The 23,113-nt window shown below is 37.6% G+C and overlaps 1 protein-coding gene across 2 annotated transcripts in view; it reads left to right on the top strand.

Moving 5' to 3' along the window:
* The window catches only part of ppp2r3a (protein phosphatase 2, regulatory subunit B'', alpha), a 105,622-nt gene that overhangs the window by 12,281 nt on the left and 70,228 nt on the right, over positions 1 to 23,113 (top strand). The window contains exon 2 of one of the 2 annotated variants that reach the window (XM_088913738.1): positions 15,615 to 15,686. The exons of the other annotated variant lie outside the window; for it this stretch is intronic. The gene's annotated coding sequence lies outside the window, so the exon portion shown is untranslated. The remainder of the gene's footprint in view (positions 1 to 15,614; positions 15,687 to 23,113) is intronic. 2 annotated transcript variants of the gene reach the window in all.

Below are 23,113 nucleotides of genomic sequence, written 5' to 3'. Positions count from 1 at the left end.
TGGGTGGAGTAGCAACCTTTGTGCTGTAGCTTGACAAGACAGCTCCCCTCGTGTTGATGTTGTTATTATAATGATGATGCATTAATACAAAGTGTTTTTAAAATTGCTCATTATGAAAAATAATGCCCACAGGGTAGGACTGGCAGTGGCAACAAACATATAGCCAGGAGAAGCACTGGCGGCCTCTTTCATGTTTACGTGAATAATACCTTACCTTTATATCCCAGGTACTGTATATATCGATGAGACCAGTGGTCCACAGCTTAGTGCCCTTAGAAACCAGACACACTTGTCCCCTGAAGTGCAGTTAACTGGAAAAACTGTATAATGAACTAATAAGGCTTTATTCCTCTCCCACATGGCTGAGCCAATAAAGTTGTTCATTCAGAACACAAGTTGAGTTCTATGGTCCTGACAACTCAGGTTTGAGGCAGGCTCATGTAGCCCAGCTAGTCGACTGCAACCAGGATTCCTCACACTGTCACATGCAATGGGCAAAGCACCACAGGTACAGGGGTTGGGGTTGGGATTACAGCAGCATGGAGGAGAATTCAGGGCTCTGGACTCAGAACTTGAAGGTCGTGGGTTTCGTATTCTGGGTATAACACTAGTTAGTCCTTAAATTTATACCCTTCACTGAGAATGCTCCAGAACAGGGGTCACCAGCTCTGGTCCTAGAGAGCTCCAATCCAGATAGTCTTATAAATCATATCTTTTTACAGATTAGTAGCACCCGAAAGATATTGATAAATTAAGCAAGTGATCTGATCCATTGAGAGTATTTTGGTCTTTGGGACAGAAGAGGACGTCAATTTTAGTCCCAAATGATCTCCAATTAGGTTAACAAAGTACAAAGAATTTGAATGTGTTCCCAGATGGTAAGGGCATCAGATGAGCAAGTGGGAAAAAGGTTTCTGGTGGCGTTTCAGGTCATGTGATGAGGGAGTGAACTAGCCTTTTGTCACAGGCAGCGATGTCAGGGAAATACTGTAAGTGCTCCTCCTGCTGTAAGGCTCTGCAGAGCTCATTTTCTTCTGCGTGGTGCAGAAGCCACTGCCAAAGACCTAAGACTTATTGAGAATTCTAAATTAGGTCGAGTATTTAATACTAAAATATGGACTGAACTTGAGCAGAGGTGAGAGAAGAATGAGTGAAACAGAAATTAAGTCAACTGCACAGCTTTAAAAAGAAAAACTGTATCATACGACACAGACCTCTGTACTCAGTGTAAGTTGGTAATATAATGCTGGCATTGCTTTTTCTCTGACAGTAACCTAGTATTTAACATCATTCTGTCTCTCAGAAAGTATGTATTGTGAACAACATCTAACTCACTGTGTGTAATTAGGATGCACAGTTCTTATGTGCTACAGTTTAGCTTGATTATTGGGTGCCACTCTTTCGGTCTAAACAAAATTTGGTGTAGCTGGGCATTAAAACACTAGATCGATGAATTGCTTTTTTTTTCCAATTCAAGTAAAATGATAGTGAGAAGTTTATCTGAGCTGTGTGTTTTTTTCCCCCACTGTTATCTATGTGTATATTAGTCATACAGGATTGTTATCTCTGAAACTCCCTCCTGACTTCTGGCTGTGTAAGAGTGTAATAGAGTACAGGGGTTGTGCTGTAGGTAAGGCTCTGTCTATCTACAATTTTATAAACTTTGTTTCTGCAACTTCAAAATGAACTAGATCCTAAGAAATTGGTCCTTAGAAGTTTTTTTGGTATAGTAATTATTTGCTTGTATGAATTGTTTGCCTCGCAGAAAATGTTTTTAGTAATAACTGTGACAGGCTGAAACTGGTTAAATTTAATGTCCAATAGTAAGCAGAGCGTTGCCCACTTTACATATATTCATACATTCTAGCAATATTAACTCGCATTTGCTCACCATAACATACCAAGTATCGTTAATGCAGCTGCTGCTTTATAGCAGTTGGTGGCTACCCCATACTGCAGTAAATCCTGGAATAGCATCATGCGTTAAGCAGTGAAAAGGGATCGCTTTCCATGGAGATCATACATTAAATCTACATGATGAACAACAGATCTCTTTCCATGGAGATCATAAATTAAATCTACAAGATGAACAACACAGTCCATTCATCAGACTGAGCAAGGTAGAGTGCAGTCAATTGACTGGGACTCTTTGTCAAAATGACAGTGAGTCATAGACATTAGTCATAATTCTTGGTCTGTAGAGTTTGAATGTCACAGTTCAAGTCTGTAGTATGGAATGTAATTCAATGAGTAAACAGCTTTCTACTGTACTGCTGATTGTGGCCTCAGTGTTAACACAGGTCTCCTTTGTCTTTGTACAAAAAGAAGGAGCTGAAAAATGTTTTGCCCTGCTAGGACTTCTGCAAAGTCTTAAAAATGAAGGTTTCTAAACAAAATAGAGTAGCAAATATATTTTGTATTTTAAAATGTTTTTGCATTAGCATAATCTGCTACATGGGTGGAAAACATAATTTATAGATGATTTTCAAGCTATAAATAGATTTATTAGGCAATGTTTTTTTTTGTTTCTTCCAAAGTCAGGGATGCTTTGCTCGATGTTGTGGCAAAGACAACTGTCAAGTGAATTACACAAGTGTAGTTCCTAATTAGTACCAGTGGTGTTCGAGCATATTGAATAGGACCACAAAGATCTACCTTCTATCAATGAATTGCAATAACGTCCATAATTGGTAAAGTGGAGAAATCCCAATATGTTCCTATGCATTGACTTGATGTTAAAAAAATGCTTATTAGTGGTTTTGCACTTTTTTACCCAACCTTTGTTTTAAACTAAATAGCCCATCCGTTGATTTTTACTGCACATATCACATATAAGCCTGTCACATTAGGATTCAGACACATATCATATCATGGAAACAGAGGTGTAATTACGATCTAATAGAGACTTCTTGCTTAAGGATTTATTCATCTGATATAACAGAGGTAGGACTCACAACAATGGCAATAACACTTGGCAAGTACTGATCAGAGCTGAACTTACCTGCTACTAAGTAGTTGTATAGGTTAGCACAATGAAGGATGTGTGTAATAGAAACTGCATATTTTATTTGTCCCTATCTTTGGTTTGTTTTCTACAAGGGGAAGGTTCATCCAAGCACAATGAGCAGTATTTGTAGTAAACTGATTGCTACATATCTGGGAAGGCCACTGTCTTCCTTAGGTAGATATGACTTAACAATAGTCTCCTTCTGAGCCTGTGCCCTGAACTCACCAGTGATGGCCCGGTGCAGTGGCACGGGGCTGAGGATCTGCGCCTGTGGCTGGAAGGTTGTCGGTTCATATCCCGCGGCCGGCAGGGGAATCCTACTATGTGGGCCCCTGAGCAAGGCCCTTAACCCCAACTGCTCCAGGGGCGCCGTATAAATGGCTGACCCCAAGCTTCTCTCCCTGTCTGTGTGTCTGTATGTCTCATGGAGAGCAAGTTGGGTTATGCGAAAACACAAATTCCTAATACAAGAAATTGTATATGGCCAATAAAGTGATCTTATCTTATCTTTCTTCAGGAGGCTAGAAACACACTTATTATCAGAAAGAATAAGATGTTTAAAATTACTTCGTCTGTGCACATGTATTTTGAACATCCCTAGAGATTTATTTTTTCCTTTTTGCTTTTTAGAACCTTTTAATTTAGGTTATTTTCAAAATAAGACCAAAATACTACCAAACACCATCTTTCTTCCCCTTGAGTTGTGTTTGTCCTAAGCGAACTTTAGCGTGCTAAGCAGAGCTTTGGCCACTGTAGAACAAACAAGCCAAAAACATGTTATTCCTTTGGGTACCATCCCATCTATGCACACACAGAGTAACTATTATGTCTTAAGATCATTTGGACTTCAAGAAAGCCCAAGAGGCCAAGCTGTGTGGGTTCCAGTTTGAAAAGAGTGTGGTGGTGGAATGCAGTGGCTACACTGAAAGATGTGCTATAGTTTATTTTGCAAAATCTTGGAAGACCAGCAGGAAAAGAATTGCTTTCCCATGAAAGGCCACACAGTCAGACAGTCAGTGGCCAAGTGAGGATTTGAAAGTGGAATTATCTGCAGTCTTCAAACCACAGGCTTCACCACCAGCCCACAGAGATTATCCTGCCTGTGCCAAATTTTGTGGGGGCCATTGCTCTAGGGTTTCCCGGGGAACATTTGAGCATGCCTTAAATTTCAGAAACGACTCTGAGAAGCTTCATATTGTGCTTGATTACGTCCAGTTGTCAGTTTGCTTGCTGCTTCATTCATTTAGAAATACTTCTGAAATTTCAGGCAGGTCTTGAATGCTCCCTTTAATTTAGATTGCAGTTATTTTTTTAATTTTTAAAGAATTTAAGAATAGATTAAACCAATGTCAACCTTCCTACCAAGGGCAAAACTCCTAACCCCCCGGTTGATAGTGTCAGTCTGTGGGTCGACTAGGTAATTCTGTACTTCATATGCCTGTCACTTTGAAAATTGGTATATTCCATTGGTTTGGAATCCAGGACGTGGACTCTTCTGATGAGTGAGTCAATGTCATTTAGCTCAGTGGAGTTTTAAGCAGCAGCCTAGGAGGAAATTAAACTCTAACCTCCATCACTTCTGCGTCTAATAATCCTAGTGTGCCTGTTATCACTTCATATCCCTCCCTCCACCCTATCATCTCCTTTGCAGCAACTCCCTAGGTCATCATAAAAACTGGAGGGGTGGATAGGCATTCAACAGGCTTTTTCCTTTTGTCCAGGTGTCATCCATTCGTCATATTTCTACCTTCATCTCCCAGTTCAGGGTTGAGGGCTAGCCGGAGCCTATCCCGGCAAGTAGCAGCCCCAAGACAGGGTGTGCCTGGGATGGGACACCAGTCCTTTGCAAGGCAGACAGACAAACACACTCATGCACACGCCCTCACATCAGGGCCAGTTTTTCCAGAAGCCACTACAGGAGGAAACTGGAGCCTCTGGAGGAAACCCTCATAAACTCGAGGAGAACATGCAAACTCCACACAGAGAGCACCCCAGCAGCAGAATTGAACCCAGGTTTTCAGCGCTGAGAGGCAGCAATGCTAACCACTGCTCTTTGTCTCATTCAGTCAATCTCAAATCAGTCTAATTCAAGTGATGTCTCTGCTCCACAACCCCTTAATTAGGATTTGGTCAAACTATTGTTTGTATAGGTTTTAGTAATCAGTTGATGCACTAAAGAAGAAATGTTGAGGATTTGGTGATGAGATGATGAGAGGTTAAGAATTCATTCTATGGTTTGATTTTCTTTTTAGTTGCTAAAGGGAGTAATAAAAGACTCAGAAAATATGTACTTGGATATAAGTACAGTTTTTAAACCCTGAATAGATTTATCTAAATTGTTTCCATGCTAGCCACAAGGAGCATAATTTAATTTTGTTAATTCTGTTTTAAACTGCCTTTCGTGGTAATTGTGAAATTTGAAATGCCTTTTTAGTAGACAGATGTTTATTTTTCTTAGCTGTGACGAGCACTGTTCTTCTAGTGCTCAAATAGTTTCAATCTGCTTCAATATTAGTTCCTGCCATTCTAGTGGCTTTCATGCCTGTTATCAAAGTGAATTTGTTTTCTTGCTCAGATGGCTCAGATAACATTAGTTTATTCATTGTAGGGCAGAATACATTTGTTACAAGGGTACACGTACACACTGATATCTCTTGCTGAAACTATTTTTGCAGACAAAGAAAATGATCAGGCTTTTTGCTTGAACCCTGTCTCCATCTTGGATTTCTTTCCCAACAATACTGATAGATTTTCCTTTAGATCAACTGGAGTGGTGCTTTTAAAGGCAGTGATGGGAGTCATTGTGTGTGTGATGAAATACAGTTTTGACTTTGACAAAAAAATAGGTAAACTGAAATAAAAGAAAAAAACGAACGATTTGCCAAAACTAAACTGTAACAGAAACAGCCTGGCATATGGCATATAAAGGGTATAAAAAAAGGAAAGTATACTTTTCACAGTAACAAAAATATTTTTAGAGTCAGCTTATTATTGTATTCTATGAATGGGTCAAATTATAGGGCATTTTGAAAAGACGTAAAATGTGTTCATCTTATTTCAAGGGATATCTCAGTGTACTGTACAGACTAGGATTACCTTTGAATATTTTTTTTAATAACAGCAGTAGCATACAGGCCTATCTCTGTGTTTTGAACATATTGAACCAGAGCTACTCCAAATTGCAGTGGGATTATTACATAAAGAAGCTCCTGTAGGCATTGAACAAGAATTTATTTCCCTTGGAAGCTAGAAGGCAACTTATACAGTGAAGACAGAAGAGAAGGTTGTGTTGGAAAGATTAAGAAGTAGTCATCGTTATAATTGTGTCTGGAAACACCCTTATTATTGGTGGTGTCCCAGGTGGGAACATTGTGTTACTCTAAGAAAGAAAACGTTACAACATGTTAGCATCATCATTGTGGGAGACTGTTACTTAAAGCAACACTAAACTAACACAACATTTTTGTCGGTAAAATGCATAGAACTGAGATGCATTTTACTGCTGCGTTAATACTTTTGCAATCCAAGGATATGTCAGACAAAAGATCCTTTTTGAATCTTTAAACCTCCAAAGAAATCATACTTTTGATGCAGTATTTTTAATTTAAGACTAGTAGGTTCGTGTGCCTTGCTAATGACCTTTTCAGAATGGCAATTTTTTAATGTTTTTCCTGGTTGTGGCCAACTAATTTTAAATGCTTTGAAAAAAAAGCTTATTAGCTATATTGCCTTTACAAGCATAAGATGATCCTGCTTTTGGAGGATCAAGCAGCATTTAAGTTGTTTCCATGGCTACAAAAATACTCGCTGCTGGATCAGGGAGTAACAGTGAACAAGGAGTGAAGAACTCAAGAGCAGAGCATCTTTCACAAAAAAGGAGAGAAGCAGTCCTGAACTGTGCAGCTGAGATGTTATTCCAGTCCTTTACATTAAGGAAACAGTGTTCTTTAGTATTTTAATGAAAACTGTGGAACTTAAAAAGGAAGATGTTAGAAGTGGGCATCAGAAGCAAGGTAAGAGTGGAAACTTTGTGTCTGTACCCTAACAGAAAGTCCACCTCAAAATGAATGCAGAATGCTAGCACATGAGTCTTTAATCAATTTTTATGTTAGTTTATTTGTCAGGTGTTCGTGTTGGAATATATCTCATAATATTTGAGCATGGAGGAGTAGCTGTGATAGAGGGAGTCCTCTGATTTTACCTAAAAGTATGTTACTGACAACATACTTGAACTCTGAAAACATGACCATGCATTTTCCTCAAGTTGGCATTAAAAACTGAATCCTGAATTGCTGAGATCTCAAATATTTTAAATTGAACTAAACAGATACACATGCAGTAGGTAAGACAATAATAAATTGCCAAAGATGTAATCCATTGCTCACATGAATCTTTATACCACTTGGTAGACCTATGCTCTTTTGAGGAGAAAAAACCCGTTGAAAATTTTCATCCATGTCTTTGAGCTAAAGCTAGAATATTTACTTGCTCTTCTCCTGTGAAGTGTGATTCTTAACCTCATTATCATAGATGGCAAGTCAGCAGCTGTGCTGAAGTGTGAAACTTCATTATCTTTGTTAGGATGAGCGCGTACCAGTCAAATGTAGCTCAACTTAAAATCATGAGCATATACAGCATTCCTGGCAAAATACAAAATCTTGTGTCCAATTTACCTGTTTTATACAGGTCTGGATCAGATCCAGGAGTTTCTGCTCCTAATATTTCTATTCCAAAGCAATAGAAAAGCACTGGATGAAAACTGTATTGAATGATCCAAAATGCACATCATTTAAGTCATTTTTAACATGCAAAGGAAATTCAAGACGATTTAGATAAATATCAAGAATGGGAAAAACCTGGCAGATGGCATTTGATGTAGATCAGTGCAGAGTGTTACATGCAGGTCACAAAAATGTGAACTTAATATAAAATGGGAAACGGTTTGGACAAGATACCTGTGAAAGACTTAGCTGTTTATGTTAAAAACATAATTTTCATTACTAGATTCTAGTCTGTATAAAAGCAATACAAAAACAGTAAGCAAAATATTAGAATTAATAGTTGAAATCACAAAATTGCTGTTGTGTTATAGGACGTTATGTTAAAACTGTACAATGCTATAGTAACCGCATTTAGAATATTGTGTAGACTTTTGGCCACCTACAAAAAAAGCCATGCTACAAAAAATATATTTCTGCTTTGGAATCAGACCAGGTACATTGCCAGAAATGCATGTCCTACTCTGACAGACTAAGAAAACCAAATATTTGAGCAGGGAAGACTGATTAAAGGATTGAAATTTGTCAAAGGCATTGAGAAAGTCCCCCTGTGGGTGGTCTTCATGTTGTCAACGTTAAAGTGTTAATATATCCTCAAATCAATTAGTTGCTCTAAACCACATCCACATAGATGGCTGAATGGACTACTCTAGTTTGGAAACTTTATTTTCGTATATGGTGTAATTTTCATCATTTGCTTGAGAAGATTTTGGATTGGAGACAATGAAATGGTCATACAAATTTCTTTAAAGAATGTTAGTCCTAAGGTTTTTGTAGCGACTGTATTTTCACGCTGTACTGTACGTTATTATCAGAACCTAAAACACAAAATACAGTAGCCTAATGTATGTCATCTTAAAGAAATTCTTGATGGACATACAGTACAATAGATTTCACATATGCTTTCTGTAGCTAACACCATCTCCACACTGCTGTCACTGTACAGTAGCAGCATTTTCTTCATATAAGACCATAAATGTTTAGTGAAATATAATTCTGGGTTTTTAAAGTTTCATTGTCTTTGTAATTTACAGTCTGTCATTATAAATATTTATTTTTATATACATTCATTGTCACGTAGACTTTTTCAATAGAAAATAACTTTTTTGTTGATTGCTACAAACTTCTGTTTTTTTTTCCTTGCATTTGAAATTCATTTCAGGTTGATTAACTATGATGAAATGCAACCAGAACACCTACAGAATAACAATCTGGTCTTGCCTAGCTGTGTTATTCAAATGAGATAATTAATCATAATGTGGCAAAATCAGTACAGAAGGTAAAATTCTTTAATGGAGTCTTAATTAAAGCAAAATGTAATATTAAATTACTCATTCACCGGATCTTCAGTCTCTAAACAAAATTAGGACACTACATTAGCTGGGGTCTACTAAACGTCAAAGAGAACACAATTTTACCATCTTTTCTCCAATGATTTAGAATGTGTTTTTTTTATTAATTAAGCTACAGTATTTTCTGGGTGTGCTTTAGTTGGCCTTATGCTAAGGACTGGTGAGATTAAATATTGTTGTACCCACAGGTAAGTATTTTCAATAGCTGTTCATGCTATACTGGGCTAATTAGCCCTAGGGAGCACTGAACGCATGTAAATAAATTACCCAGAACCACCGTCACACCCAATTAACATCCTCACCTAGCAACACTCTATAATAACATCCATTAGTGTTTTTAAGGCGTACATCAGTATTCATTCATTGGATACATAATGAATACCGACTGAGTTGTGTTAATGCAAACTATAATGTCAGTGTCAGATAGAAAAACGCTTAATGTGATTATACATAGGCTAACCTGGAGTTCATTGTTGTCGAGGCTCTCAGTTGATTACAGGCCTGGATATGTTGGCAACTAGGAGTGCAAGTGAGAAACCTCCCTTTGGGGGAGGTGTTTTATACACTCAAAAATAAAAACAACGGACTTCAAAGCTCTAGAGCAAAACAGCCACAAAATCAAAAAGGGCTGTAGGTTAGTAACACTGTAGAACCAACTAACTGGACCATGTATCTGTTGTTAAAATTGTTATGAATATGTTCCATTTCTGTTGACGAGGTCTGTATTCAGAGGTAGTGTCTGAGGAATGGCAGTAGATATGAATTACTGTGGCTTCAGCCAAAGAAGCTGGGCCTGCCTCCTCCTCTGAGCCAAGAGCGCCGGTAGGAAGGCGAAGGCCTGCGGCACCCAAGGGCGTTGCTTAGCGTCGCTTGGCTTCACCTGGCATCATTTTGTTCATGTGATGGGTTTCTGCAAGCCCCAACACACTGGAGCGTTGCTTTGCTTCACTTGTAGGAGCAGCGCATCTATCCAGCGCTCAGCACCAGAAATGTTGAAAGTGCTACTTGACAGATGCTTGGTATTGGCCGACAGCAATATACCTCAGTGGGATGTCTATTGCACCGTCTTCTCTTCTCGACTCTAACTGTACCTCTAAGCTGTTTTTGACATCCTGAAATACTATTTTAATAATTTCTTGTCACATACTAACTCTTTCATCAAGGTTTGGTATTCTCTCTGCTCCCTTCTATTCCTTAGAGTCACGAACCTACTATATTTCTCTTTTGGCGTAAGCTCTCTAATAATAACCATGCTGTCTTCTGACTCCTTCACTATTGTTTCTGGTTTTCTTGCAAGAAACCTCTATTTTTATTTTATGAGAGGGAGAATACGAGTGGGGAAAAGTTTTTGGTTCACGTTAAAAGGAAGAGCTTGCTCTGCGATTGATCTGGGAAAGAGAATTAGGCTTTGACGTGTTGGTGTGTCATCATCTGCCGAGTGTCAGAACTGGAAGCAGAGCAAAGTAACGTGATGCTAGGTGCTGGTGTGTTCCAGGCTAAACAGGTGCTGCTGCTCTTGAGTTTGCACCACTAGTTATCTGCTAGCTCTCCAACCGAGACACATTTTTCCTTTGATACCGTTGTTATGATCAGCAGGGTAGTTGAATGTGCTACATTTTTTCTTCTGCTACATACTATGTATTTCACAATATGGAATTTCATTGAGAGGTTTGTTTTGATTTTATGATTTTGAAGCCATATCATTGCAGTTTCTTTTTTAACCATTCATTTATGCTTTATGTGGCCAGATTTGAGGTAAACAATAAAAAAAGAGAGTAATGACAGAAATTCCATCTTTGACTTGTCTAGCAATTGGGAATGCTCCTCCGGCTAAAATGCAATGTTGTACTTAAAAGCATATTCAGTATGGGCTGGGCTTACATGCAGTAGGAAATTGCCATCTCAGTCATGACTTCGTGGTGTGGTACCCACCCATCATGCGCATTGTGTCGTGACAAAGGAAAACATATCTCCGACAGGACCGTTCTAAGGGCAAGGCCAATGTTTTCTCACAAACTGCCATGTAAACTGAAGCAGGGCACTCTCTCCACTCAGTTCTCTGGGGATATCAGCAGTCAAGGTGCTGTTCTCCCAGAGTATTGTCACATTAGTCTTTAGTGTAAAAGCTGTGCCAAAACAGAAGAAAAGCAAATAACAGAAAAGACGTCACAATTGTACCGCAGTTGTTAACTAAGTAAAATGTTAGTTTGGAGTGCATGTCTCTAAGCACTGGTTTATTTAACCTGACTACATGTGATTGGAGGAAGGTGTAGAGCAGTAGGTAAGACTTTGGACTCATGATTCACGGGTTCTGGGTTCAAGTCCCCACTTTAGATCCTGCTGCTGTCCCTTTGAGACACTTGGGTTTAGCCCCAATTGCTCCAGGCCTCCCAGCTGTATACAGTAAGCAGGGACAATCCTTGCTGAGAGGTCATCCTGTGAGGGACTGTTGTCCCAATCGGAGAGGAGGGGGGGGTCACGTGCTCTCTAGTCCCCTTAATGTTAGAGAAATCGTAGTAAGCACTGGCCCAGAGAGCTCTTGTGGCTCTGGTATGAACTTTACACATACTATAATACTATAATACGAATACTATAATATATAATTATATTTAGAGAGTTTGCCTAAGGGTATAATGAGACACAAAGGAGTAATCTGTGATCATGTTCAAGTTCATATGATCATGATCAAGTTATTTACACATTTTCTGCCAGAAAGCTTTTCATAGCAGCACATATTGGGTTTTTTTTGTTCTTTCCTACATTGATAGGCAGACATGGACATATACACATTCCCCCTCTCAAATACTACTATAAATTAGACCATTTGCATCAGGAAAGCATATTTTCTCTTTCTTAAACAGAACCACTTTGCAGCACATTTCCTATAGATTTGAGACCAGTGTATTTAGGATGTCTCTGAATTTGAATACCCAGGGTAAATGTCATTAAGTTGCTGATTCTTTTAAGACTCATGGCTTGTTTCGTCTGCCTGCCTATGCTGATAAATCAGGCTGTGGTAGTAGCCAAGAAAAACAGACGTTCAAAGTTCATAGATTTGGATCCTGACCAGGAAAAATATGCGATGAATTACAGAAGCCTTATGACTACTTGATTATTTTTCCACGTTCTAGTGCTTCTTCATATTTAGCTGCAGACTACACGGTATGATTGGTCATTGTGCTTGCTGAGACCATTTAGCTGAGTTCCGAAGATTATATGGGATCATATAGCAATATGGATATTTTGAGATGCAGATAGATATCGTTGTGGGGGAGTTTATTTAGTTTCTAAGAACCCTCCCTCCTTGAAGAACTATTTGCTCTTATTAGTCTATGGAACTTCATGAATATGGCATGTTTGTGGTTAGAAATTGTTTTTTTCCATGGATTAAGTGTATCGTTGTGATCATAATCCATGGTTTTCATGGATTTTTTCAGGGGTGAAGAAGCATGCTAAATTCCAAAAGAAATTACCTATTCAGATATACAGAAGCTAATCCATGGAATGTTATAAAAAACAAGACAATCACATACCAGAGTGCAAAGTTGCTAAATCAGGTCATTTGTCATGTTACATTAAATATGCCTAACACTTCTAATACATGTTGTTAAATTGTGTTTGATTACATTTTCAATTCTTTCAAATCTACTTTCCTTGGTTTGGCAGTTTTTAATAATGCTGCACTATGTAGTTAAAATACTGAATGTATTCAACGAATCAAAACCTGTTGGTCAGAAACTTTGCCTAAAAATCTAGGTACCCCTTGGGTTTTAAATTACACAACATTGGTCTCTTTTTATTACTTTCTATTACGTTCTCTTTAAACGTTAAATTATTCATTTGAGCCTTTAAAGGCAATGCAAAAAATACAACAAAGGAGTTGGAAGAGTGAGTCGCTGGTCAGAGTAATAAATGCTGTGTTAGAATAAACTTTCTTAACTGACAACTATCAGGCTCTTACAGAAAACCGAAAGGAAAGGGTATCTCACAAATAATAACTACAGTAGATGGTCTTTTCAGGATGTAAATCAGAAGGAAAGCAATATAACAGAATTGTGATTCACTCATAGCAATAGCCAAGCAGTTTCCAGTGAGGAATGCTTTATGTACTGTTTGTCCTGGTTGTCATTGTACAGTACATATGAAATCTGACTTGCGTGGCTATGTATGGGATAAGTATTGAGTTTCCCAAAAAACACAAAATAAAAACCTTATATTTAAAATGTATATTTTTTTACCTGAAAATCCCTGAAAACTGTTAAATGTTTTATTGAAATGAAATAGATTAAAAAAGAAAATGTGTTATTTCTCTAATATTTCTCTGAGCAGTATGAGAAATATTTAATCAAATCATTTTAAAACATCAGTATGTTTAGTTTTGCATTAAAATATATTTGGAACCTTGTAACGTTATTCAATACTAATATTGCAGGTCACTACACTACAGTGTATGCTAAACAGATATGGAAAAATGACAAAACGTAGCTGTACTTTACATTACCCTTCACGAAATGAGCAAATTACATCATCACAGCCTGAATTTGACAGCGTCATCTTACGCTGCAGAATAATCCAAACAAGCAACACTCCATTAAATAAAAACACTGAGATTTTCTTTAGTTTTCAGTGTTGATTATGTAGTCAATGTCCCCTGGAGATGTTTTTCCAGCCTCCTCTCTTTACTCTTCTATTGTGGGATCAGCAAGGCTAAATTCCACACTGAATCCCACTGTGCAAAGCACATTTTACATTAATTACAGTATTCAGAGAGAGATTTATTACTCTTTTAAATGTTTCCAGTATTTAAAAAGCTATACGTTTACAAATTTGAAGTTACTTATTGCATGTGTAATATATATAGTATTTAAGTGCACATCAGACACTAAAAACATTTGTTTTTATATACAGTATACAGTTTACATGCTGAGGGGCATTAAAACAGAACCGCTATTGGTTCCAATACTCATTTGTTGCATTTTTAATGGATCTCTGTATATTATATACAGTATTGCTCAGGTTTCCTTTAAATAAATTACATTTCTTGTGTCGAATCCTGCAAATTCTTTCTAGGTCATTTTCCTCACTGTTTCACTGTACTTACAGCTAGCTAAGCATTGAAGAACAGAACTGACGAGCACAATGAATTCACAGCAGATTTGTGGTTTAGCACTTCAAAAGATCAAGTTAAATACTGCCTTTCTTCAGCCTCAATGATTAGCATAATGCTCTTATGAAAATATTTTTAAGATGTCAGGAAAATTTCTAAAGTTTTAAATTTCAGCTTAAAAGTTTTACAAGAGGAAATAAAAAGTTTGTTTTCCATTTTGGAATATAATTATCAATGTTCATGATTTATTATTATAATTGGGGAATTTCATGATCATATTATGTGCAGTTGAATGGCAGCAGTTCTGTCCCTGAACGGTATAAATATATTAGTACTATAATACACCATGGGCACCATTATTAGATTTCATGGTGAAAGAAATAGTGTCAGTCAGCATCAATCATAACATACAGGTATACTTACAAAGGAATATCCTAAAATTGATTGTGATTTAACCTTTCCAGTGAAAAAGGGCACAGTGGGAGAATTGTGATCATTTTTCTGTAAGCCAGTGGCAGACTAAAGTAAAACTGTCATGAGAGAAATACATTCAGTTGAACAAAATTGATATCTATACTCATGTTTGCGATACCATTTGTTACCTTAAATAGGCAAATGATAACATGTTTTAAATTAGTTTATTTAAGGAAATAATACTTGCTATTGCAAGCAGAGCAGCCTTTTTGTTCTTTTAGCTTTTGAGTGTGTAATTTTGTTCTGTGTGCCTTCACATTTTTTATATTGTTCGTTTTCCTTTGGTTGTAGACACAGCTTCATTATTATCATTTAGTTTATGTCATCATCACTGGGTGATAATTTCTTTTTACTATTTTGCTTACTATTTATCTATTTATTTATTATTTGTAAGTAGTGGAAATGACCAAATTGACCTTTTATCTTGATATCTCTAGAATACTTGTCCAGTAAGTTTCATGTACTGTACCTCAGACCATACTTGGAAATCCATGCTTGTTAGTGTTGCTACCAAGACCTTAACAGCTGCATAGTTGATAATTTTCATGCTGGATTAAAAAAAAATGTTTTAGTCTCCCTGCGTCAGACCACACATTAGCAGCTTCATTTATTTATTTTTTTTAAAAAGACATCATGCTCTTTCCCTGTATCCACGGATACATGTAAAATGAAGCCCCAGGTAGTGGTAATTCTGACTTTCCTAGCTTAAGAAATGAACAATAAAAAGCTGTTCCTATGCTGTGGATTGGTTACTACTCTGCTATAGAAATAATTACTGTAGTTGCAAACTGAGTATTCATTTGGGGAAAAACAAAAAGAGCCTGGGAGAAAGAGCGTTTTTTTATCAAAATGTAATTTACAGTAGCTCTCCCCTCTTGTTTTGTGTTTTTCCTCAGGCTTGAGTGGAAAGCAGTGTGGGAGTTATGGAATGTGGACACCCCTTTTTTGTCTGTCCTTCTTGTAAATAGGTAAGCAAAACCACCCCCCTCCCTATCCCCCAATTAACCCCCCCCCTCAAAAAAAAAAATGATTTCAAGGAAATTAGCTAATCCAAGTCCTTTTTTGTTTTTGGTAGAATTTATTGCTTGTATAATTCCGCAAAAGGTGGGTAGTTCCTAGCCACTATATAGTATTTAGATAGATGACACCATGGCTGATTTTGATCAGCATCAGTGAGGAATAAAATGATTTTACCTGTTTCCAACCCCCCTTTCACTGAATAGAACTGATTAGACCCCAAGGTAAGTGATGTTGTATAAATTACGTAGAGCTCATACATTTAACATAACTCAGTGAATATTTTTTACCATAATTATAATCCTTACTGTTAATCAAGACACCTTCTTCTTGCATTATGACAAAGCAGTAAAACATCCAGTAGACTTTGATGTGTTTCAGGATACTGCAAAACATAGCTGCTCTGCTAATTCCATGAGAAGTGAGTGGGTGTGGTCCGAGTTAAAATGGAACAGCTCATACTTTAAAAATGAGTTAAACCAGGTCTAGAAAATCTTCCAGATTTTATTTTGAAATATTTGTACTAAATGGAAAAACACACTCCCTTTCTATACTGTATGTTGCCTATGTTTCTGCAGTACTGAATTGCTTGTGTAATTTCCACAAAGAGAAATCTCCATTTTTTTCCATCAGTGGGATATGGGTGTGTTCTTCTTGAGGAGTACCCTGAATACCAGCATTGGTTATGTTGAAGAAAAGGAAAAAAAAATAGATGTGTTTACTGAGAATTTCCATGGTGACATTGCCTTTTAGGAGCTGAAGCTGGAGCAACAACAGAAAAAGTGCTTCATTCACAATGGTGGCCCGTTTTCTTGAGGAGTTAATCTTAAACATATTTCATCCATTGTTCATTAAAGCGCCTATTGAGATGTGAGAGGCTTAAGGCCTTCATGATTGCTTTACTAGATCTGCCGCTGTGCCAGTTATGAGACCCTAGTGAGGCATCATGCAGTACTGTAAAGCATAGAATGCATCTACTAATAATATGGAAAACAGGAAATTCAGAGTCACGTTAGCCTCAGGATCCTGAAAAATTTGCTGTGCATAGAATTTGCAACACCCTTAGATGTAAGAATGTGTCCTTTGTCCATTTCTAAATCTAATTAATTGGAGTTCAGCTTTAACATTTAACATGAACCAAATGCATTTCCTATGAATAAAGACTATTAATATCTTGTATACATATGTACTTTAGACTGACACTTCTGTCTTTTAATTAATCAGATATATATTTTTCCCATTTCCAGGCTGGAAAAGAACTGAAAACAAAATATCTGCGATTTGCTTCTCTAGAGATACTAGAGGATCATAACATTGCTGTTCCTGAACTTCTAAAGCCCCTGACACAGTACATCTTTCCCCAGCACATCTAAATGTGCAAATCCGAAATAGTTTAGATGTAAATGCATCACTTTACAACCTGCTAATCAAGTCAATACATTCACCTAAGTGCAGGTTTCTGCTCGAAACCACGATTCTCACCACTTGGGGGAATCTTGGTCACATTTGGCTACTGACCCTGCCCTGGTTGAGTGATGTCTGAACTACAGGGCTCAACCACTGTTTCCATTTAAAGCCATTTTTTTACTGCTCGAGCCACTGAGGAAATATTACATTTTGCTTTCTTATGGTGTTGTCATCTGTGTTCATATACTGTGTACAGTCCATACGTTCCTCATGTTGTGCAAACTGTGTTTTTTGATGAAGTGGCAGGAATGAGTGTGCCTTGCACACAGGACTTTTGCAACTGTAGGCAAAGTGCATATATCAGGGATCTTTCTCTCCTCCCAATCTATGTAGCATGTCATTAAAACAGAGCCCCCACTGCCCCTAATTGTGCAGCCGCGGCTATAAAAAATACAAATTTTCTCATTTTTGGGACTAGAACGTATGAATTATAAATCAATGGCTTCCCATCAGCCAGTTGTAGCTCAGATGTGCTTTGCGCAGGAGGACACTGTATTTCCATATGAAAGCCCAAACTGAGCTGTGACACTCCCTGGAGTTCTCACAGACGACATGGTAAAACACTTACCCTGCCATCCCATAATTAAACTCCTGAAAAAAAGCAAAACAAAAAACATGCACACTGTAATTTTTTACTCTGGTTGTCTGAACTGCCAGGCCTCCTGGGAGAGAATAAATGGAGGCACTGATGTGAAATTTAACAAGAGAGAAAAACAAAACAAAAAGCTCTGTGGGTTACTTTTTTAGTCTGGCTCAGAATGATGACATAATTAATTTCCACTTTCTTTCTAGTCGATTCAGGTGATATGAGCAAAAAAAAAGGCCCCCTTTTGTATATCTCATTCATGTTGGGTGCAGCATTTGTGAAACATTGCACCAAAGCAGTGAGGAGTTGAATTAAATGAAAACTGAGTCATTGTGGGAAGGGCTTAGTGTTAGTGTTTTAGGTGGGGTTTAATGATATGAAGGAGGTTGACAGTTTTTCTCCGCTGTTTGAGGCAGCTCTAACAGAGTATATGGTCTGTGAGTAATTAAAAAATCGCAAGAGATGTTGATGTAGCTTCAGTCAGAGCTTGTAATTCAAATGCCTAAAAGTTTGGTCTCCATTTGCCTTTCTTCATGTCAACGTAATGTGTCTTGGTGTCCTTGAGATGACACTTCCAAGTCTTCAGAATGAACACAAAGTAATGGGAGACAAATTCTTGCTACTGTGCAAATGTCTCTGTGGAAGCATTACTGCAGAGGCTGACGTAGGGTGGTATTCACTGGTGGTCAGAGGCTAGCAAAGTGAGAGCTTAAATATTAGTATCATTGACTCCTAAATCAAAGGACTGAACTGCTTCATCTGTGTGCTACCTTGTTTCAGTTCCAAGGCCTGCAATTATAGATGTTAGCGGTGAAAATATGTCATTCCACATTTCGAACTTTAAGTAGAAACATGTTGTAGTAAATACCTTGTGCACACCTGTAGTATTATAGTAATTAGGTGTACACATACTGCAATAATGTATTCTGAAGACGTAATCACATGGTAAAAAGAAGTTGGCGAATTTCATCAAGTTTAATTAGGGACCCAAAGAGCACAAGCACTTTGATTGGTACGCAATTTACATTTGGGATTACTGGTTTTAAATGTTAGTCTTCACTTATTATATTTTGAAATGTTTAAAAAGTGTTCATGTTTTTATTTTTACAAAGCATATTCTGACTCACAGATAGGGCAGTTGATTCTGTCTTCCCTTTCTGAAGGGTGTGATCCACAACTTTGAACTTCTCTGTGCTCATCTTTTTTTTGAGTGGCTTGGGGGAATCCGAGATAGTGGGTAGTTACTGACACAGTTGGCCACAAGGATTAGTAATTACCAGGTCTGCTTTCCAGTAATTGGTAACTGTGGTTGTAATACACTGTGTTTCAGCATCTGTAACTCTAAGTGTAATTGATTCTAGCCTTGGCTATATCCAGCAATATACATTGTGGACTGTCATTTCATTCCAGTTATGTTATACAGTATATACAGTAAATGCATATGCGTGTGTTATCATCATCAACCTTTATTGATCCTTTACTGAAGATCTCCCCAAAGTTGTGCTATGGATGTCAGTCCACATTCACTTTCATACATTTTGCAATGTCATGATTTTGTTTTGCCAGTTTATGGGAGGTCTTCTTCTTCATTGGCTTTTCTCTGCCATTTGGGAGCCATCTGGGAGCCAGGTCTATATTTGCATAATGTAATGGTCCACTCTTCTGGCTTTGACTCTGCTCATTGCCCTCCTCCTCCTCAAGCGATGTCACTTTTTGTGCTTTAACCCATTTTTTTGTCTCTTCCTGCTGATCTGAAAGTGCCTCTTTGGGTTATCGGGAGTTTTTGTCTTGTCTTTGCATTCAGGACCCATGTTTGATATCTGTATGTTAGTACAGGCAGTAATTACCAGGTCTGTGCACAAACATATATTTAACCAATTTCACAAAGGCCTCGTTTTTAATGATTTTAATGAACAGGACAAGCTGGCTAAGAATTGCAGTTTTCACAAAACATTTTTAAGAACATTTTTTAATTTATTACACAGTGAACTAAAGATATGCACATATTTTAACACTAAACAGCTGTCAAATGAAGTGATCGGATCCAGATGTTAAATTGTAGTTAGCCGCAGTATAGCACTCGTTCTCTACAGCAGCTTAACATTCCTCTAAAAAAATGAAAATTTTGTTTTAATGAAGGTAGACCTTTGCAAATAGAGGTTTTGGCATAAAAGTGATATTTAATTTAGGAACTTCTGGGACTAATTGTATGATGTTGGCTTTGTCACACTGATGTTAGGCAAACAGGACTGCTGGATGCTGACATGCTTCAAATGCAGATTTCTTTTTTTATATGTGACAGTTTATTTTAGAGTATTTAAATGAAGTCTAGAACCATAGTATATTTATGAAATTCAATATGAAAGCCAATTAAACATACTCATGATGGATAACCATTCTTCTCTGGCTTTTCAAGTTAAAACTGGAGTGTTTTCAATTATAAAAGTCTAGACTATGTTCAGGAGACAAAAGACAGTGGGACATATGATATAGTTTAAGATACTGTAGCTATAGAAATCTTTACTATAGCAAGAAATAGGTAAAATAAGTAGCTGAGCTGAATAAAACACACCTACGTTCAGTGTGGCTGGGTTGATTCTGATTTCAAAAACTAAATGAACTTTCTTTCTCCCTTTTACCAGTTTGCCTCTAACCTGTTTAACTTAGAGTGCATTGCCACTAAGCATTCAAGCAATTTGAGAATCATAGATTTTTTACACTTGGTGTTAGGTTAGGTTTTTAGCTTGGTGGTGCTTTTTTTTTTTTTGCTTGGATGCCTGGTAAAAAGGGCAATTAAACTTATTTTTTTAAGTGATTATCAACTGACAACACTTCACATAATGATGATTCATCCCTAATTAGTTTCTTGTACTGCTGCTGTTTAGTGTACTATGCAAATTCAGATTCAGTTCCAAGCCATAACTACTTGGTGTGATGACCCACAATAATAGGTTACTGCATTCTCATACCCCATCTTTCTGGAAAGTGGACATGAAGAGTGATTTCCCTGTGAATTATAGTGGCCTACAATTTCCCCCCACACAAAGTGGCACACACTACAGGATCAGATGCTCCAACAGGACATGCAGATTCAGATCTGCCTCTGCCCCACCACCTGCTTAGGGTCCTGACCCATAGTTTCAGAACCCATGAAAACAAAGGAAGACCTCAAATTACGATGCGTCTGCAACAGGGTGTTTTGAAGGTCTGTTTTGTGTCGTGTACAGTATGTCTTCTCTATGGTACATAAGGAGACTAAGTTGTGCTGCCTGTGCTTTATACTGCCTTTACAAATCAATTAGACATTCTCTGGCAAAGAAAAGCGAGCTTAAAGTAAACCAATGACAGGGCCTTTTCAGAATTCCTGAGCTGCATGATGAAAAAATTCACTGCAGCACTTCAAACACCTAGACCAAGATCGTGCGTGCAGCTCTCCACTTTCTTTCACCGATGATCAGAACTAGAATTAAATAAATAGCCTTACAAGTTCATTGAGAGACTCCAAAGGCATATATGGATATGGTTTGTTTTGTTTTAAAAGACTTCTCCTCTTAGAAAGTTATGACCATCCAAGTTTGGATTTTTTTTTGTGTCAATTGAGTTTGTGAGGCAACTGACCAGAAATGCGTCACGAACCTGTTGGACTTTATGCGATTCAATATGCTTGGGCTTCTTTTTCCTTTTTAGGAAGGCATTTTACCATTTTCTTTTCCAAATGTAATATTCACACTCTTCTATGGTTTGATATTTTTGTAGCTATATTTGCTTCATTCTGCACAAGAGATTGCAGCATGTTTCCATTTGAAGTTCACCCATTTATGATGAGCTGCTGTGCTTCTCCCACATGACTGTCCTGTAAGACGTTAAAATGAATTGCTGACCACTTCCTCTGGAGACAGTTTGCAGAGGCCAAAAGGGAAGATGCACAATACTCTAAAATCTACGCTATTAATCACTTTTATAGTGTCACGCGCTGGCTCTCTTGTGTGTTTGAAAAAACATTTTATTTCTTAACATGTTGAAAAATAGCATGTGCTTTTTCCACAATGTGTTTTTCATATTGCTCTTTCATACATTTCATTTTCATTTTGTACAAAGTCCTCCAGATATCAGCATTTTTTCTTCAGTATCAGAACTTGCCCATAGAAATCAGTGTGACTATACTGCATGTCATAAAGGTCTTCTCAACAGTTTTCCAGCAGTAAAGCACAGTTTGCACCAATGTTTCCTGGATTAAAGGCTTTGGGATTAAATTAATTTTGAATTCCTAATCACAGATCACTCTGAGAGACAGGTGTCACTGTGGTGGGCCTGGCTGTCATATAAAGTGGAGCCATTCTGTCTCTGTCAAACAGCTGAGGGGCAGATTAAGTGAATGCTGCATCTCGACATGCAAGGCCTGCAGTCCAATAAGGGAATCACATGTCCAAACACAAACTAAGAATAGATTATAAACATGGGTCTTTATTAAATGTGGGGCTTCAAAAATAACTTGGAAGCAGTGATGCTTAACAGCCAAGGTCTGTACAAGGCTGCCAGGATATGTTGCTGGGTTTTACTGCTCGATAGTTACCCCCAGTGACCCACATTTCTCACGCAAATAGTTTCAAAAGCAGCTGAGCTTAACAACTACTCTTTCGCCTGTAAGACTTTAAACACAGGGAGTTACCATACTATTGATCACAGAGTTTTGAAAGGTCTTCTGTTAACATTAACAAGGTGTCTGTCCTTTTATTCATATTTTATGTAAATCACAAAATTGTTTATAGTTTTTCCTGGGTGTTTTAAACTGTGGAGTGGGACTGGGAAAAGTGAAGTTAATTCCCTGAAATTTTGCTTTCTTTTACTGGGTAGGTTTAGGGATGGTAACAATAGTTAGAAAGAACTAACAAAAGTCCATCTTCTTCGTGGTTGCATAGTAATCTTTTTACATCTGTGCCGTGAACATACTGCAAGTGTTTAATGGTCTCTTCATTAAAGCTCATTGATAGACTGTATTATGTCATTAAACAATGCTGACCTGACACCTGACTGCATACAACTGCTCCTGTTTAAATCTGGCAATTGGTAAGACCCTTAATGCTGTGCTCAGGGGGTAGCCTGTCAGGCATTGTGTTATACACAGGGAATATATCAAAGAGCCAGTGCAGAGATTATAGGAGCAATATTTCATGTGTTTTGCTTTGAGGCTGGGTTTTTAATAAGGCTGGGGCTGTGGTACATTAGGTGATTGTTAGAATGCCCACATTCTTCATCTGCCTCTTCCATGTGCTTTCTTCTATGTAGTTAGAAATGAAATGCATATTAAACCTCAGTGGAATTGTA

This window comes from Atractosteus spatula, chromosome 4 (assembly GCF_055471065.1).
Source record: "Atractosteus spatula isolate fAtrSpa1 chromosome 4, fAtrSpa1.hap1, whole genome shotgun sequence".
Classification (NCBI taxonomy): domain Eukaryota; kingdom Metazoa; phylum Chordata; class Actinopteri; order Semionotiformes; family Lepisosteidae; genus Atractosteus; species Atractosteus spatula.
This window is presented reverse-complemented; position numbering and strand designations above follow the sequence as displayed.